The sequence below is a fragment of the Bombina bombina genome, chromosome 2, assembly GCF_027579735.1.
Source record: "Bombina bombina isolate aBomBom1 chromosome 2, aBomBom1.pri, whole genome shotgun sequence".
Lineage (NCBI taxonomy): Eukaryota > Metazoa > Chordata > Amphibia > Anura > Bombinatoridae > Bombina > Bombina bombina.
The window spans coordinates 1,280,013,991-1,280,029,365 of NC_069500.1; the positions used below are offsets into that span (position 1 = coordinate 1,280,013,991).

At 41.7% G+C, this 15,375-nt stretch overlaps 1 pseudogene; it reads right to left on the bottom strand.

Moving 5' to 3' along the window:
• Positions 1-13,024: 13,024 nt before the first annotated feature.
• On the bottom strand, positions 13,025-15,105 carry LOC128648259 (atypical kinase COQ8A, mitochondrial-like; annotated as a pseudogene).
• Positions 15,106-15,375: the final 270 nt, after the last annotated feature.

Genomic DNA, 15,375 nt, shown 5'->3' on the forward strand with positions numbered 1-15,375 from the left:
GCTTCTGGCTTTCCAAGCGTGCACTCTGGTGTCGATCATGACGTAACGGGAATCTCCGGTCGGGGGGCAGTGCTCTCTCTTCACCTGGGTTTGCAACAGATATACAGGTAAACAGGGGCTCAAGCGGATCCAAATCTGGTGTAGCCATGGCTATGATTACGGCTGAGTGCCGAAACATGTAAGCCTTGGTGTCACGCTCACACACCTTTCCTGTTTATGCTGTTTGTCTAGCCTATTTGGCGTTTTAACTAAGCCTAATAAATTTGGATTTTATTTTACATACAAGCTGGATCCTGCCTTCTTTTTGACTGTTCCAATCAGAAACACTTAACTAAAATGTTTAACCCCTAATCTGCCAACCGGAAATCGCCACCACTTTAATAAATTTATTAACCCCTAAACCGCCGCACTCCCACCTCGCAAACACTAGTTAAATTTTATTAACCCCTAATCTGCCGTCCCTAACATCACGGACACCTACCTACATTTATTAACCCCTAATCTGCCGTCCCCAACGTCGCCGCTACTATATTACATTTATTAACCCATAAACCTAAGTCTAACCCTAACCCTAACACCCCCCTAACAATAGGATTTTTCCTACCTTAATTCCGATTGGCTGATAGGATTCTATCAGCCAATCGGAATTCAAGGGAAGCCATCTTGGCTGACATCACTTAAAGGACCAGTCATTCAGTCGTCGGCCGTCGGATAAAGAGGATGCTCCGCGTCTGATGTCTTGAAGATGGACCCGCTCCGCTCCAGAAGGATGAAGATAGAAGATGCCGTCTGAATGAAGCCTTCTGCCGGTCTGGAGGTCCTCTTCTGCCCGGATCGGATGAAGACTTCAGACCCTCTGGAGGACCGCTTGTGCCCGGCTGGGTGAAGACGTCTCAAGGTAGGTAGCTCTTCAAGGGGGTAGTGTTAGGTTTTTTTAAGGGGGGATTGGGTGGGTTTTAGAGTAGGGTTGGGTGTGTGGGTGGTGGGTTTTAATGTTGGGGGGGTATTGTATATTTTTTTGCAGGTGAAAGAGCTGATTACTTTGGGGCAATGCCCCGCAAAAGGCCCTTTTAAGGGCTATTTGTAATTTAGTATAGGGCAGGGATTTGTATTATTTTGTGGGCTTTTTTATTTTATTAGGGGGATTAGAGTAGGTGTAATTAGTTTAAAATTCTTGTAATTCTTTTTTTATTTTCTGTAATTTAGTGGGGGGGGGTTTTCATACTTTAGTTTATTTAATTTAATTGTTATTAATTGTAGGTAGTTTAGGTAATTAGTTTAATGATAGTGTAGTGTTAGGTGTAATTGTAACTTAGGTTAGGATTTATTTTACAGGTACGTTTGTATTTATTTTAACTAGGAAGTTATTAAATAGTTAATAACTATTTAATAACTATTGTACCTAGTTAAAATAAATACAAAGTTGCCTGTAAAATAAAAATAAACTCTGAGATAGCTACAATGTAACTATTAGTTATATTGTAGCTATCTTATGGTTTATTTTATAGGTAAGTATTTAGTTTTAAATAGGATTAATTTATTTAATTGTAGTAAATTTATTTAGATGTATTTAAATTATATTTAAGTTAGGGGGTGTTAGGGTTAGACTTCGGTTTAGGGGTTAATAAATTTATTATAGTGGCGGCGGCGTTTGTGGCGGCAGATTAGGGGTTAATACATTTAATATAGTTGTGGCGATGTTGTGGGGGCAGATTAGGGGTTAATAAATATAATGTAGGGTTCGGCGATGTTGGGGGCGGCAGATTAGGGGTTAATAAGTGTAAGATTAGGGGTGTTTAGACTCGGGGTTCATGTTAGGGTGTTAGGTGCAGACATAACTTTTCTTTCCTCATAGGAAACAATGGGGCTACGTTAGGAGCTGAACGATGCTTTTTTGCAGGTATTAGTTTTTTTTCAGCCAGCTAAGCCCCATTGTTTCCTATGGGGAAATCGTGCATGAGCACGTTTAGCCAGTTCAACGCTACCGTAAGCAGAGCTGGTATTGAGGTGAGATGTGGAGCTAAATTTTGCTCTACACTCACCTTTTTGCGGCTAACGCCAGGTTTAAAAAACCTGTAATACCAGCGTTGTCTTAAGGTAGAAAAAAAAGGCTCGTTAGCAACTCACCCCTGTTACCGCAAAACTTGTAATCTAGCCGTAATTTCCATAAGAATAAAGCGGCCACAACTTATCTTATCTTCAATAACATAATTTTAACAGTCTTCACATTATAAATAATTAAATCGCTTAGTGACGAAGTGAAAAATATTGCAAAAAGTTTTATATGTGACTTACAGAATGAGGTTTGTCTTTAATGAATATCTATTGCTACTGTAAGAAGATGGCAGCATAAGGTTTTAGATACTGTAAATTGCATTTTTTAAAACACCATGGGAGGATTCCAAGTGGAGCACTCAATTATCACATGCTGTTTATTGCTACCGCAAGCTCGACGTAGAAATTTGTGTTCATAATACATAAATATATATATAATCATATACATACAGTATATATTTAAAAATATGCTGCCATTGCTCCTTAATATGTCTACCGCACAGAATTCTGACCACCTAGCTCCATGACTAAACTTTCTCTAGACCTAGTTTAGCCCCCCTTTAAACAGATTGCATTTCTACCAAAGGCAACCCGTCTCTCATCCAGGTTCCTATGCAAACTGGTTCCCCTCTCTTAGAAATACCCATCAGATACATACAATGTACACTAACCAGCCCCTTCCCATGTACCTATACCTGGAACATCATACAACACCCTTACTACCCCCCACTCTGACTCCTGGTAAACACCGGAACCACCTGTAGACACATCTAATATACTTACACTGCTATACTTCCTCACCTATTCACTTGCATAAACTGGGGGGTGTCTCATGACCGAGCACCTCTCCCTCCTCCTCTGAAGTTCTCCACCTGTGCTCCCTGGCCCATCTTTCCATCTCCAAATAATCTTACCCCTAACTTTAAATTCACTAGTTACTCCCCTGTCTAACTGCTCATATATATACTGAAACATCTAGCCAACTGTAGGCTAGACACATATTTCTCTGCCCCCCATTTCCCCCCCTCATTATTTTTTTTAACCAAAGCGGCTCTTGACCGCTGAATACCCAATCCCCTAAAAATATTTAAGATAGTTATATTGAACCATTCCTATGTGCTTTGCTTGAAATAACTTCTCTGGGCTATGCACTCCTATAGCTTAATGACCCAGGAAAAAACCCCTCATACCCTCCTTTTCTCCGGGGTGTTTTTTTTTCTCTCTCCTCTCATCTCCCCCTCCATCTCTTCCTTCCTCCCCCTCCCCTGTAGATATGGATGGACTGTCTATTAACACTGAATGCTCAGGGACTTAACTCCCTTACCAAGCGTAGTCTGCTCCTCACCTACCTAAGAAAGAGTAAAACAGATGTAGCTTTTGTACAAGAAACCCACTGGACCTCGGCTCCTACAACCACATGCACCTCTCGCTGGTTCCCCATGCTTATCAAGGCCACATTCCCCTCCAAATCTATAGGGGTAGCCATATACATTGGCAAAAATGTCTCATGTGACCCTATCTACGTAGAGTCTGACCCTCAAGCTAGATTCGTTATCGTAGTCTGCAAACTTAACAAACACCTAGTCACATTGCACAATGTTTATTCAAAAACAGGTAAAATTCCTCAGGACACTCCTAAGCTCGATGTCAGCGGTGAAGCAAGGGGAACTAATAATGGGGGGAGACTGTAATTTAATCTGGGGCATAACGCTCGACAGAACAGGTCCTCCGCTTTACCGACACAATAGGGCTACCCATTCCCTTTCCAAGGCTTTTCAATCACTAATTGTCCAACACAACCTATACGATACATGGCGGGCATTCCACCCACAGGAAAGGGACTATACATACTACTCCCCCCCCACATAAGTCACACACTCGCATTGACTACTTCTTCACCAGTGCTAAACTTTTAGATAATATCTCTTATATCAAAATTACCCCGATCTCTTGGTCTGACCATGATGCCTTGCATCTCTGCCTAGGCCCCAACTTAACATCCACTCTCCCTCCTCTTTGGCGCCTACATGACTGGACCATTACAGACCCCATCCTAAAGGTTGCACTCCAAACTAAGATCACTGACTTCCTAAGCCTAAATGATGATAATCAAAGCACGATACTAAATTTATGGGCCACACTCAAGGCTGTCATGAGAGGACATCTTCTTCAGATAGAAGCAGAAGTACACTCAAGAAGTGGAGCCACCCTCTCAGCCCTAGTTATCCAATTGAGAAAATTAAAAACCGAACTCACCCTCTCGTATTCCTCTGCAGTAAATGATGAAAACTTAAAATATCCAAACAAATTCAAGCCCTTGAAATTAAAAAGGTACAAAACATGCTAGAAAAATTCAAAAAGTTCTACTATTACCAAGTCAATAAAGCCTCCACCCTCCTAGCATCGAAACTTAAACTCTGCACTGCTTAATCCCGAATAATATAAATACAAAATTCAAATGGGAAACTAGTATATGCCCCAGCAGACATAGGGGATACTTTTAAGCAGTATTACTATGCCCTATATAATATTGAAGCTTACTTAGAATCCCCCCTCATACCCTAGAGGAAACCTCCTGTTTCCTTAGTTCTTTATGTCTTCCCACACTAAACCCAGATGATGCCCCCATACTAACTGCCCCAGTAACGGTAGGAGAAATTAAGAAAATCATCCAATCCATGAAATCGGGGGGAAATCCCCTGGCCCGGATGGCTTTACGGACAAATTTTATAAAACTTTCCACCATCTCTTAGCCCCAATTCTTTGTAGACTCTTTCAGGAGATACTCTCTGGAGGCTCTTTTAATGTGGAATTTTTAGAAGCCGTAATAGTCACAATCCTAAAACCGGGTAGGCCCCCAGACCTCTGTAGTAGCTACCGCCCCATTTCATTAATCAACCTCAACACTAAGATCTACGCCAAGCTTTTGGCTAACAGACTCTCAAAAATTATCCCCCCCTTAATATCGAGCGATCAGGTCGGTTTTATTCCATTTAGAGAAGGACCTGATGCGACCAGGTGAATACTTGATCTCCTTGGTCTCATGTCTAGGAGAGGTGTTCCCCTTGTGGCCCTGTCTTTAGAAGCCGAAAAGGCATTTGACAGGGTCAGATGGGATTATCTCTGGGAGACTATGAGGACTTTCCGAATTTCTAACGCTTTCATTCTTGCAATTAGAGCCCTCTATGTGTCCCCCTCTGTTAAAGTCAGGGGAGTCGGATTCCAGTTACCCCTGTTTGGCATTACCAACGGCACCAGACAGGGATGCCCATTGTCACCTCTATTGTTCGCTCTAGCTATTGAGCCTCTGGCCCAATGCATTAGACATGACCCGCGAACCGAAGGCCACTCTGTCGGGACTCACACACACAAAATCTCCTTATACGCACATGATATTACCCTCTTCCTGACGTCACCCAAAAAGTCATTACCAGCTGTTTTCACAATCCTTAAGAGTTTTAGCAATCTGAGTTTTTATAAACTTAACATTTCAAAGACAGAGGCCCTTCCTATAAACATTCCGGTCAAAGACCTCAAATCCTTACAGAGAACATAGCATTTTAAGTGGAACACGACCTCCATCAAGGTGCTAGGAGACTTTCTTAGCCCAGACCCCCCCCCCCCCACTACAGTAGCACAGAACTATAAAGACAGACTTTTAGAGTTCAGGAAACTACTCGAGTCCTGGGAGTTTAGGGAAATCTATTGGACTGGACGCATCACTGTGATCAAGATGTCCTTTCTCCCCAAGGTTTCATACCTGTTCAGATCCATTCCATACAATGTCCCCAGACCAGTTTTAAATAGACTGCAGAGTCTGATCACCACATATATGTGGAAAGATAAGCGACCCAGAACCTCTGGGCCTACCCTGGAGAGATCTGTGGCACAGGGTGGCCTCGCCTTACCAAATCTCATCTCATACTATAACGTAGCTAGACTCTCACATCTATTGAGATGGAATGACACGGAACGGCGACCAGGATGGTTCCTAGTAGAATCATCTATACTACCCCCGCTATAACCCTCTCTGACCTTCTATGGATCCCTAGCCATCACAGACGAGACTTAAGTAGTATACACCCAATACTCAAGCATGCCTTTCAGTTCTGGGATCAGGTAAGACACAACCCAGCCATATCCCCTCACCTGGCACCCGTACTTACTATTACTGGTGCACTCTTCTGTCTGCCTGACTATCACCCAGACATATGCTCTCAACGACAGATCTTCTGAGTGACAGATCTCTCCGAAAATGATACATGGATCTCCCACCCTGCCCTATGTACAAAATTTCAGCTCCCCCAGCCTCAGATTTGAGGCATTCCGCTTAAGCATGCAATTGCGCACATGGGGATACCCCAAAAAGTTGCTTAGGCCACTGTCGCCCTGGGAGAATGCTTGGCAAAAAGCTCACAACATTAAACATCTGCTTTCCTTTCATTACAATCTCCTCATCAACTCACATGCCCCACTCAAAATCCCACAGCACTGTGCATGGGAAAGAGAACTCGGTTTCACTGCTGACATTGACACCTGGCACACTAGGATCATGATAACCAAAAAACTACTACACTGCGCAACCTTATGGGAACTACACTATAAGATCCTAGTTCGATGGCATTTAGTGCCATCCGCGCTGCATAAGATTTTCAACACACAATCCGCAGAATGTTGGCAGAAATGCGGGACCAATGGTACGGCTCTACACATCTGGTGGTCTTGCCCGGCTATTCAACCGCTATAGAGAAGAGTATACACACTCCTACACACACTCGGTATTACCCCATTATACACCCCAGTGGTATCTCTTTTACATATGCAGATGTCCAACCGCAACCCTTCCAATGAAGCCCTCTCAATCTATATTCTCATGGCCACAAAACTAGCCATAGCCAGATCTTGGAAGGCAGAGAGACCTCCACCCTTCTCTCAAGTACTCTCTATCACCCATTACATAGGGCAAATGGAACAATATTCCTACAAAGTTCTAGATAAGGTTGACTCATTTTATGAGATTTGGTCTCCTTGGCTCTCTGAATTTCCAAAATGGGAATTGACTCCTAAACCCAAACTCCCCACATAGAATCCCTTCCACTACTGCATCCTATCACCCCTCTTACCTGTCCGCCTCCCATTCCCCCATCAACGAAACTCAACTCCCCCTTTTCTTTCTTTTTTTTTCCCTCTCTCTCTCTCTCTCTTCCCCGGTTCCTGGGTCCTACCTTCTTCTTGACTATACAAGCCCATTAGCCAATCTATATCGATACCTACAACATATATGACTATTCATTAGCCATCTACAATCTATACACCCCCAGAAAAAGAGACTCTATATCATCACCTTTTAGCCCATTGATTAATCCCATTTATGTTAAATGGGTGTAATCTTTTATGGCCAAACCAACCCTTTAACTACACAGTCCATAGTTGTATGCATACTGTTTGTTTATCACATTTATTGCACCATATGTTAACAAGGGTGCTGTTTTGTTATCTTTATACTTGTCTCAATAAAAAAAATTACTTAAAAAAAAAATATGCTGCCATCGCTGCACTACTTATACCTTCGCTGTGTGAGGTTCTGATGATGGCATCAGAACGAGGCACCCATTGGAGCCTATGGAAGCACGCTCTCTTGAGCACAATGCTTCCAGGCAATGCGAAAGTGAACACGTTCAAATTGCTGTTAACTTATAATACCAGCGCACATGTCATGAAAGCAATTTTTAGCACTCCATTTGTAAGCTGGCCCGATATATGTTTGCTAATCAAAATCTGATTTAAAAAGGCAAAATGTCTGTAACTTACCATGATGAAAATGTGATAATGAAATAATAATAATAATAATTATTTCTGTTTTCTTGCTACTCCTGCAGATCTTGTTAGCTGTACTAGATATTGCTAATATGTATTTTAAATAAATATACATATGAAAATTTGTCTCCTACCTACTACCAAGGGACTATACCATAGTGATGAATATAGGTTTAATAAATCTAGCCCATATTGATATATACATTTAAAATGGTGCCTTTGACCATTTCATTGTGTATTGCACATGTGCAAGATACTAGAAGTATTTAAATTTGTCATGTAATACTGGCAAATATGTTTAAAAAGCCAGTTTTGCAGTTTATCAACACCCACTGATGTGTCCATTTTCTTGCCCCCCAAAAAAGTAAAAAAACCTGTGGTCGGAGGGATTTTGATCGCCAAAGCCGTTATTGTCCATGCATCATATGGGTGATTTTCCGCTATCTTCTTATCTCTGACCCAGTGCAGAAATGGTGTTGTCTCTTGGATTGTGATCACTCAGAACTTGAAAAATATATCAGAAGATGAGAAACCACCAAAAAACAAGATAGGAAAGATTGGAAATGACCCCAATGTGGAAGATTACCTGGAAACTATCATGTCTGCTTAGCACTCATGTAACAATTTCCTCAAAGATTAACCCACTCCAACTTTCTGTACATAAGAGACTATAACAAATTAAAGTTTGTTAAAATAATTCTCCCCATAACCAAGTAATAGGCTGACCATACGTCCCGTTTTAAAAGGGACAGTACTGTTATTTTATGTTTTTTCCTCCATCCAATCATTTTTTAAATAATGTACATTTTGTCCCGTTTTTGAGTTTATCCGATTGTAGCCAGCGCCTGTGTAATTTTTTAGCACAAACCACTACTAAAAAATGTTAAAGTCCCCACCAGTGGGGAAGGCAGTTTGTTTTTCACTGCAGGGTTTGGGTTGGGTGGCCATGCCCACATGATCCACACCGCATTTATGCCGCCCGCGCACAAAATTAGGGTCATGATAGAAAGTGACAGGTCAGTCAAGAGCTGTAAGACTGAGCTGAGGAGAGAGATTTCTAGACGAGGTCACAAGAGGGAAGATAGTTAGAACTACTAGCTAGCCGCGAAGTAAGGTCTTCTAGGAGTAAGGAGTCGAACTAGATCTGTCATTGATCTAAAGATCATCTGCCTCTGCCATCATCAATGCTGACCATCAGAGAGATAATTCAATAGATCAACTTCTGCAAGAGATGTGCACACTAAGAGTCTGACCTGTGTGCCTGTCAATCAATTTAACATTATAAAATTATGCTGCTGCAGTGCAACAGCATGCTAATTATGTTGTACAGTTATCATTATCAATCAAGTACCTATTTCCACATTTCTCTCAGTTCTTCCATGTAACATTTTTGGGCAACTCAGCTAAAATCTACAACTTCTATTCTACTAATCAATCCAGATCTTCCAAATGCCTGTTCAGAGTCTACACTTTTTCCCTGCCTTTACCAAAAATCAGTTAATATTATGGGGGAATTTGCCTTGACAACATAGAGGATAATTTGGAAACATTGGCCTCTATTTATCAAGCTGTCAACCGCAAATATGCTGGAATTCCACAGCGTATTTGTGGCGAGCCTGATTCGCCTTAGTTATCAAAGGCTGGAGGCTGGCAAAAGTAGAATTCAGTGATGTAACATACGATCCGCCGGACTCAGTCCGACACAGATCGATGGTTACGTCACTACAGATGTTCCGAACGCAAGTTCGGCACAATCTGACTACTTTTGGAAGTTATCAAGATCCTACCAGGTACGCTCGCCACTTTTCCGGGCCAGCGTACCTGGTTTTCAATCCGTCGCCCTGGAGGCGGCGGATGCCATAGGAATCAATTGGAGTCTGACAGCAGCTAAAGCTCATGTTCGCTGCTGCCCGATATCCCATTGATTCCTATGGGAAATGTCTACACCTAACACCCTAACATGTACCCCGAGTCTAAACACCACTAATCTGCTGCCCCATACACCGCTGCCAACTACATTATACTTATTAACCCCTTAACCGCCACTCCCGGAGCCCACCGCCACTCTAAGAAAAGTATTAACCCCTAAACCTCCGCTCCTGCACCCCGTCGCAACTATAATAAATATATTAACCCCTAAACCGCCGCTCCCGGACCCCGCCGCCACCTACATTATACCTATTAACCCCTAATCTGCCGCCCCCTATACCACCGCCATCTACATAAGGTTGTTAACCCCTATCCTGCCGCTCCCGGGGGCCCGCCGCAACTAAATAAAATGTTTAACCCCTAAACCGCCGCTCCAGGAGCCCGCCGCTATGTATATTATACATTTTAACCCCTATCCTGCCCCCCCTACACCGCCGCCACTATAATAAAGTTATGAACCCCTAAACCTAAGTCTAACCCTAACCCTAACACCCCCTAACTTAAATATAATTTAAATGCATCTAAATAAATATTACTATTATTAACTAAATTATTCCTATTTAAAACTAAATACTTACCTATAAAATAAACCCTAAAATAGCTATATTAAAATTAATAGCTATTAATTAGCTATTTCAGGATTTATTTTTATTTTACAGGCAACTTTGTATTTATTTTAACTAGGTAGAATAGTTATTAAATAGATATTAACCATTTAATAACTACCTAGCTAAAATAAATACAAAATTACCTGTAAAATAAAACCTAACCTAAGTTACAATTACACCTAACACTACACTATCATTAAATTAATTACCTAAACTAAATACAATTAAATAAAACTAATTCCAATTAAACAAAATTAACTAAAGTACAAAAAAAACACTAAATTACAGAAAATAAAAAAAATTACAAGAATTTTAAACTAATTACACCTAATCTAAGCCCACTAATAAAATAAAAAAGCCCACCAAAATAATAAAATTACCTACCCTATACTAAATTACAAATAGATCTTAAAAGGGATTTTTGCGGGGCATTGCCCCAAAGTAATCAGCTCTATTACCTGTAAAAAAAGAAATACAACCCCCCCAACATTAAAACCCACCACCCAAACAACCAACCCTACTCTAAAACCCACCCAAACCCCCCTTAAAAAAAAACTAACACTAACCCCCTGAAGATCACCCTACCTTGAGCCTTCTTCACCCAGCCGGGCACAAGTGGACCTCCAGAGGGGCAGAAGTCTTCATCCAATCTGGGCAGAAGAGGACCTCCAGACAGGCAGAAGACTTCTTCCAGACGGCATCTTCTATCTTCATCCATCCGGAGCGGAGCGGGTCCATCTTCAATCCATCCGACACGGAGCATCCTCTTCCATCGGCGTCCTAACGAAGAATGAAGGTTCCTTTAAATGATGTCATCCAAGATGGCGTCCCTTGAAGACTTCTGCCGGTCTGGATGTCCTCTTCTGCCCGGATCGGATGAAGACTTCTGCCCCTCTGGAGGTCCACTTGTGCCCGGCTGGGTGAAGACGGCTCAAGGTAGGGTGATCTTCAGGGGGTTAGTGTTAGAATTTTTTAAGGGGGGTTTGGGTGGGTTTTAGAGTAGAGTTGAGTGTGTGGGTGGTGGGTTTTAATGTTGGGGGGGTTGTATTTCTTTTTTTACAGGTAAAAGAGCTGATTACTTTGGGGCAATGCGCCGCAAAAGGCCCTTTTAAGGGCTATTTGTAATTTAGAATAGGGTAGGGAATTTTATTATTTTGGGGGGCTTTTTTATTTTATTATGGGGCTTAGATTAGGTGTAATTAGTTTAAAATTCTTGTATTTTTTATTTTCTGTAATTTAGTGTTTTGTTTTTTTTGTACTTTAGTTAATTTTATTTAATTGTAATTAGTTTTATTTAATTGTAGTTAATTTATGTAATTATTTTAATGACAGTGTAGTGTTAGGTGTAATTGTAACTTAGGTTAAATTTTATTTTACAGGTAATTTTGTCTTTATTTTAGCTAGGTAGTTATTAAATAGTTAATAACTGTTTAATAACTATTCTACCTAGTTAAAATAAATACAAACTTGCTTGTAAAATAAAAATAAATCCTAAAATAGCTACAATGTAATTATTAATTATATTGTAGCTCTTTTAGGGTTTATTTTATAGGTAAGTATTTAGTTTTAAATAGGAATAATTTAGTTAATAATAGTAATATTTATTTAGATGTATTTAAATTATATTTAAGTTAGGGGGTGTTAGGGTTAGGGTTAGACTTAGGTTTAGGGGTTAATAACTTTATTATAGTGGCAGCGGTGTAGGGGGGGGCAGGATAGGGGTTAATATGTATAATGTCTGTGGCGGCGGGCTCCGGGAGCGGCAGTTTAGGGGTTAAACATTTTATTTAGTTGCGGCGGGCTCCGGGAGCGACGGTTTATGGGTTAAACAATTTATTTAGTTGCAGCGGGGTCCGGGAACGGCAGGATAGGGGTTAATAACTTTATGTAGGTGGTGGCGGTATAGGAGCCGGCAGAGTAGGGGTTAATAGGTATAATGTAGGTGGCGGCGGGGTCCTTGTGCAGCGGTTTAGGGGTTCATATATTTATTATAGTTGCGGAGGGGTCCGGGAGCGTCAGTTTAGGGGTTAATACGTTTATTTAGTTGCGGGGGGCTCCGGGTGCGGCGGTTTAGGGGTTATAACTGTATAGTATAGTGTGGGAGCTTAGTGACAGTATAGCAAGAAAGCTGCGAATAAGCCGAAGAGCAGCAAGATCGATGACTGTTAGTTAACAACAGTCCGCTGCTCATTGCTCCGTACTTGGTGCGCAGCTTTTTTTTTTTTTTTTTTTTTTTAACAGTTCAAAAAGCAATTAATATTATTACTTATTAGCAATAAAACAAAAACTGGAGGGAAAAACAAAAAAATACGTTTTCATTGAACATTAAGCAAAGTAAAGCAAAGATGTATATTTTCTATGAACGCCACACCTTTGTTAGCTGTCAAACATCTGATACTTCTCTCTCACATTTTATTACCCCATCTATGAGCAAGAGTTAAATCTCTCTGCGTTTCTTCTTTCAAAGCTTTAGCAGTCATTAGGTTTCTGTTTATTTATTTTTAAAGAGAGAAAAAAATGTTTCTAAAGCTTTTCATACACCTATTTCCAACCAGAGTGTCAGTCAAGTTACTGTTCAGATCATCTCCCGGACTTTCCGCAGCCAGTAGAATGTCCTATTCTAACCAGTGAGATGCAAGAGATTTTTAGATTGTAATTTAATAATTTTCTGAGACAAGAGGAAAAACCATGAACAACAGAACTGCACCAATTATGGTTTCCCATCTCCTTTTTCCTTCCAATATTTTTCATAGGCTTCCTCAAACATGTCCTTACAGGCAATCTTAGCCTTCAGCTTTGAGCATATTAGGAAGGATCCTCCCATCTTGCGGTGCAGGGAATAGGTTTCCTCGGGTGGTGGGGTCAGACGATGCTTTAACATAACCGGAATAAGATGATGAATTCTCTCTGTAGTACTCTGGCAACCAAAGTCAAAAGGCTCATGGGACGCAAAAGCCTCTCCCAAGATCAGAATCGCATCAATGTGGGCATTTCCCATGGTCTTTGATTCATAGCCAGTGAGGAATTTCTTCTCCACAGACAATTGCAGAAGCTTTTCCAGATCTTTATCAGCAGCTGCTCTGATTAACTTAACGTACATATCGGTGAACTCCTCATCAAAGCCTCTTGTTGCTCCAAAGTCTAATAAAGTGACCTTATGTAGTTGTGGGTCATAGAAGAAATTGGACCAGTTTGGATCAGTCTGCATAAACTTAAATTCAAAAAGCTCCCGCAGACACAAAGTCAGGATGTTGGTACAAATCTCTTTGCAAATTTCCTCACTAAGGCCCTCTGCTTGGTCCAGCGGGAAGCCAGAGACCAGTTCAGTGGTCAAGACGTGGTCACTGCACAGCTCCTCAACAACTGCTGGTGCGTAAAAGAATGGATGGTCTTTCAACAACTCTCTAAACTTTTTAGCACAGGCAGTTTCTCTCTTATAGTCACACTCCAATGCCAGTTCTCGGCTCAAAACTTCTATCAGATGTTCATGAAACAGACCTTCAGGTAAGGCATTGCTCATATTAAGGACAGTCAAAAGGTTGTTTATATCACTATAGATGCTCTGAGCCACTCCGGGATACTGACTTTTCATGGCAACTTCCCTCCCATCCTTCAGCCGAGCAAGGTGAACTTGGCCAATGGAAGCTGCTGCAATAGGACGTTCTTCAAATAAATCAAGCTTCTCTCTCCAGTTGTGGCCAAGGTCTCCATTTAATGTTTTCATCATCTGTTTTATTGGCATAAAATCAGCACTCTGACGCACTCTCTCAAAGATCTTCTGCAGCTCGGGATTGATGAAAGCATCATCTTGAATGCTGAGCATCTGGCCCAGTTTCAGCGCAGCACCTCGGACCTTACAGAGAGTTCTCACAATGCGCTCAGCATTAGCTTCAGACAGGAATGGGCTGGAGTCCATCACTGACTTTATACCATCGCTGTCTACCTTAGGACTTAGGCTCTTCTTGGCAACTTCAGCAAGTGCTCCAAATCCTAGACCAACAGCCAAGCCTCCAAAGTTGGCCAGCCTTCCAATTCTTGTGACAGGTACTTTTCATTCACGCGCTCTTTCACTGAGCATCTGTTTGTGAGGCTTGTGCTCTGAGTTGGTTTTAGCCTCTCTGGCTTTCTCTATATCTTCTGCCGTTAGCCAACTCACAGGGGAATGGTCCTGGTGGAAGCCCCTTTGCTGCCTTTGTGCTGCAAACAGACCTGAAACGTCCCTGTAGTCCTCAAATAAAGTTCAATTTTGTTTCCCAACTGAAGGGTGAGGACGGAAAGAATAGTCTGATTGGGCCGTACTCTGTGTAGTTTCATCCTTTCGGTGAATGTGATGGATATCAGGAGTCTGGTCCGAGGAGGGTGAATACTCCATGACAGCGATATCCGAGGCGGACCCAGGGAAGTTGTACTCTGTGTCAATTTCTCCTGCAAGGTTCTCCTGCTGCTTGCCCATTTCCTGCATTTTCCCCACAGCAGCACTAAAGCACTCTTCTGCTGCCACTTGCCAACCTCTTGCCAGGACAGCAGCATCTCCACCAAGTGCGACATTCCGCAGGTTATTTGTCTTCACTTCCAGCACTGCCTTACCAAGTTTAGTCAACCCCCTCATCAACATCATGGCATCGGATGCCATGATTAGTTACTGCATCCTACACCCTCTGTCGGGTGATCCAGGTCCAGCAAATCTCACTTGCAGCTGAACGTCTCCTACACGAGGTTCACACTGTTTACCAGCGGTGCGCGGCTTTTCGACAGCTTTCTTGATAAATTTGGCAAACGTATTCAGGTCCGCAGCGGCGATATTAGGCGATCTTAGGCGAGCGTATTGGGGCCGTCGAAAGCAGGTAAGTAGACAGCTTGATAAATAGAGGCCATTGAGTTAGCTAAAGGGTATGTAATTAAAAAATATACACATTCCAAATTTAGATCATGGGGACATTGTGAGAACACTGGGGATTGGTATTTA